The sequence below is a fragment of the Cololabis saira genome, chromosome 15 (assembly GCF_033807715.1).
Source record: "Cololabis saira isolate AMF1-May2022 chromosome 15, fColSai1.1, whole genome shotgun sequence".
Classification (NCBI taxonomy): Eukaryota; Metazoa; Chordata; class Actinopteri; order Beloniformes; family Belonidae; genus Cololabis; species Cololabis saira.
Window position 1 is genome coordinate 7,726,394 of NC_084601.1, and position 4,672 is coordinate 7,731,065.

Sequence of the window (4,672 nt, forward strand, 5' to 3'; positions counted from 1 at the left end):
ATCAAGAAAGACTTTTTTAGTATGTACAAAATTCATTTGCAAGTAAAGTCAACTTAATTTTGATAAATAAAAAAGTAAACTTAACACAATTAAGTTGACTGTACTTGCAAAATGTATTATTTACATACAAAAAATTGAGGTGTATAATCCAGGTGCCATACAGTAAAAATCCAGTCCAGCAGTTCTTCCAACCAATCACTAAACCAGCTCCTCTGCAGGTAAATGGTAGGTCATTAGTGGAAACACCTGTTCTAAATGTACTGGCTGATCCAGAAACAGCAGGGTTTTTACTTTATGGCATCTGGGTTAAACACCTCTGCAAAAAACAACCAATTCCCATGTTGCAAACATCAGAAATTGCTGTAGCATTGTCTTCAGATATACACTGATACAAATATTGTGCTTGATCTACTTAAAAAAAATAAGTCAACTTTTTGCATGAGATTATTATGTAGATCAAGAAAGACTAGTCTTTGTATAAACTACACCTCTGGTTATCTGTCCACACCTGAGCAGGTTGTTTGGTGGTTTGTCCTGTTCTCCACCCCGTACTTCATCTAAAAACACAGCAGAGCGTGTGAAACGGACATGATCCCACCACAACACGGGTATATTGTTCACCATCAGTGTGGCGACCCATACTATGTGCGCTAAACCACATACAGTAAATGCCATCCCTTGAAGTGTGTGCCAATTACTATAATTTCCCTGATGGTCTGTTCCCTCTTTTGCACTAAAGATGTCTTTAATTTCCGATTGATTTTTCTACTTTTGCCTCTAATATATAAAATTTGATGCACATTTTCAGCTCAACATATGGTTTTAATATAACTACATTATATTTTCTTTCATCGGTTCTATATACATAAGGGGAATATATTGTTTATAAAATAAAAATACACAGGAGGACCAACAGAAAACTCTACATGGATAACCAGTTACTGCAGATTCATCCCCTTAGAGCGAAAGAAGGAAATTGGGAATTAAGCAAAAGCCTGTATGTATCCAACATGAAGATATTTTGTCACTTTTCATCTGGAGCAGCTGTAAACAGATGGTAGATGGAAATTAAGCTGGTAGTCCATTCCAAGTAAAGGGTCTGCTGCAGATCGAGACTGAAACTGCATTTCAAGTAATGTCATATCCCAAGTTGTGACAGGAAAATTAAACGTTGGCATGCCCACGCTCAGACGCTTATTTATAACATAATCTCTGGTCATGGACATGGGTTTAAGACACAAACACACACACACATGCAAACACAATCCTGTTAGTACAATGATAACAGTGACTTCGTTGCGGAGAGGGGAAAGGAATAATTTGCTTTTTTTCCTCTCTCTTGGTGACTGGCCTGCTGCTAGTAAAGAGACTAGTCTTAGACGGATCTCACGTCAGCCTCTTTCTGTCTCAACGTGGTTTAATGTTCTTTTATCATTTATCTCCTACTGTATCTCCTGTGTGTTGTGTTAACGCAACTGACAATAAAAGCCTGAAGCTCCAGATCCATCCGTGCAGCAGCGTTTCTTCTGTTTGCCCCATCGCAGACAAGAAAAGATACGGCTCCAAAGTTCCTGGTGTGATGATGCTCCATGTACATGGACAGTGAAGCAAACCCACCGAACCAAGAGATTACATTTGGACTCAAACATCCCTGCTGTCTCGTACAACATGTTACTTGTTTTGCCGTGTGGCTGATTGTTGTAAATAAAGGAATTGAGCTGCTGGAAGGGGAAGGGGGAGCCAGTGAAGCATTCAAAGGCTTTTCTGGAAATGTGTCACAGACTAAAACTGTTCGTTTGGAGACCTGGAGTGATTATTATTTTCTCTCCTCTTGTTGTGGCTTTAATAGGTTATTTTTAGACATATTCCTCTCTTCTCATCCATGGAGCTTACATCTCTCACAGCTGGTAACAATACAATTTGCTCACCTTCTCTAAGCAGGGTTGTCTTCGAAAAAAGAGGCTAAAATCACTCAGACTTGCTCAAAGTCGGAGGTGTTTCGGTCGTCACCAGAGCAGGTTTCTACGGAAGAGTATTAGGGCCAGGCAGGAGAAAAAATATTTGAGAGGGGAAGATTTTTTTTTTATTGTGAACTTCGAGAAAAAAGTCGAAATGTTGAGATTAATGTTGAAATACAATTTCAAGAGTAAAGTCGAAATTTCACCTTTTTCCACAACATTTCAACTTTATTCACGACATTTTGACTTTTTATTCAACATTTCGACTTTTTTCTCGAAATTGTACTTCAACATTAATCTCGACATTTCGACTTTTTTCTCGACATTTCGACTTTTTTCTCAACATTTCAACTTTTTTCTCAACATTTCAACTTTTTTCTCGGCATTTCGACTTTTTTCTCGACATTTCAACTTTTTTCTCGACATTTCGACTTTTTTATCGACATTTCGACTTTTTTCCCAACATTTCAACTTTTTTCTCGACATTTTCGACTTTTTTCTCGACATTTCAACTTTTTTCTCAACATTTCAAATTTTTTCTCGAAATAGTACTTCAACATTAATCTCGACATTTCGACTTTTTTCTCAACATTTCAACTTTTTTCTCGACATTTCAACTTTTTTCTCGACATTTCGACTTTTTTCTCGACATTTCAACTTTTTTCTCGACATTTCGACTTTTTTATCGACATTTCGACTTTTTTCCCAACATTTCAACTTTTTTCTCGACATTTTCGACTTTTTTCTCGACATTTCAACTTTTTTCTCAACATTTCAAATTTTTTCTCGAAATAGTACTTCAACATTAATCTCGACATTTCGACTTTTTTCTCGACATTTCGACTTTTTTCTCAACATTTCAACTTTTTTCTCGACATTTCGACTTTTTTCTCGACATTTCAACTTTTTTATCGACATTTCAACTTTTTTCTCAACATTTTCGACTTTTTTCTCGACATTTCAACTTTTTTCTCAACATTTCAAATTTTTTCTCGAAATAGTACTTCAACATTAATCTCGACATTTCGACTTTATTCTCGACATTTCGACTTTTTTCTCGACATTTTGACTTTTTTCTCGTGTTTACATGGCCGTGCAAATTCGGGTTATTGACAATAGTCGGGTTTTAAAAGGGTTATTGAGTGCATGTAAACGCAGCAAACAGCAATTTCTGCTGTTTGCAACATGGGAATTGGTTGTTTTTTGCAGAGGTGTTTAATCGAGATGCCATAAAGTAAAAACCCTGCTGTTTCTGGATCAGTCTGTACATTTAGAACAGGTGTTTCTCTAAGGACCTATCATTTACCTGCAGAGGAGCTGGTTTAGTATTTGGTTGGAAGAACTGCTGGACTGGATTTTTACTTTATGGCACCTGGATTATACATTATACTTTTTTTTCGACATTTCGACTTTTTTCTCGAAGTGCATAATGAAAAAAAAATCTTCCTCCTCTAAAATATTATTTTTATTTTTCTCCTGCCTGATCCTAATACTCTTCCGTAGGTTTCAGAGCACTGCAGTGTCATTTTACATATGTTGGTGTTCTCTTCTGTCCATGTTTTTTTTTTTGTTTTTTTTTGAGAATATGATTCGAAAGCAAGTTTTTTTCCACCAATTGGTGACAATTGGTGACAACCAGTTCATTTATCACTGTCAAGGAGGACTGGTCATAAAGTTTGTTGAGCTTGACAGCCTGTAAAATTTCCGATTTTAAAAATCATGCATCATCTTTCTTCAAAAATATAATCAGGGTAATTCAAAACAGATACACAAGAACTGTTTCTTTTGAAGTGAGTGGTTCTAAAAATTGCCCATAATGGTGTCTTTCTTATATTCTCTTATTACTAGGACAAGATTTTTTTTTTTTTTTCAAATTTAGAAACTTCTTTAAGTAGAGTAAACAAAACTATTATTCAACTTCAAAGTATTGGATTTCAATTTCAAAGACTGAAAATATGGACACAAACATACATACAAAGCCAGATAACTGAACGGTGAACCAGCAGTTTTCAAAACAGAAAAAAATATATAAGAACATTATACTGTAAGATTTAGTTTGTGTATATTTATTACTGTAAAACTACGTTGTATAGATTATAAGAATAATATATAACTGTATTTCAACATACGTCGTCAATGCAGGAACAGACAACGGAGATCTCATTTGTCTGACTAGCAATAATCTAGATCAGGGGTCGGCAACCCAAAATTTTGAAAGAGCCATATTGGAGCAAAAACACAAAAAATAAATATGTCTGGAGCCGCAAAAAATGATGTCTTGTATAAGCTTTAGAATGAAGGCAACACATGCTGCATATTAGTTATAACTGGGAGAATTATTATGCACTTTGAGAAAAAAGTCGAAATGTCGAGAGAAAAAAGTCGAAATGTCAAGATTAATGTTGAAGTACAATCTTGAGAAAAAAGTCAAAATTTTGAGAAAGAAGTCAAAATGTCAAGAAAAAAGTTGAAATGTCGAGATTAAAAAGGAAAGGAAAAAGAAAGAAAAAAAAGAGAAAAAAGAAGAAGAAAAAAAAGGAAAAGAAAAGTCAAACATTTTTGAAAAAGCTCCAGGGAGCCACTAGGGCGGCGCTAAAGAGCCGAATGCGGCTCTGGAGCCGCGGGTTGCCGACCCCTGATCTAGGGTCAATAGCACTGATCAAGACAAACTTTTTGGGATTTATTCATAGTCAGAGTGTTATATACCTGGGAAA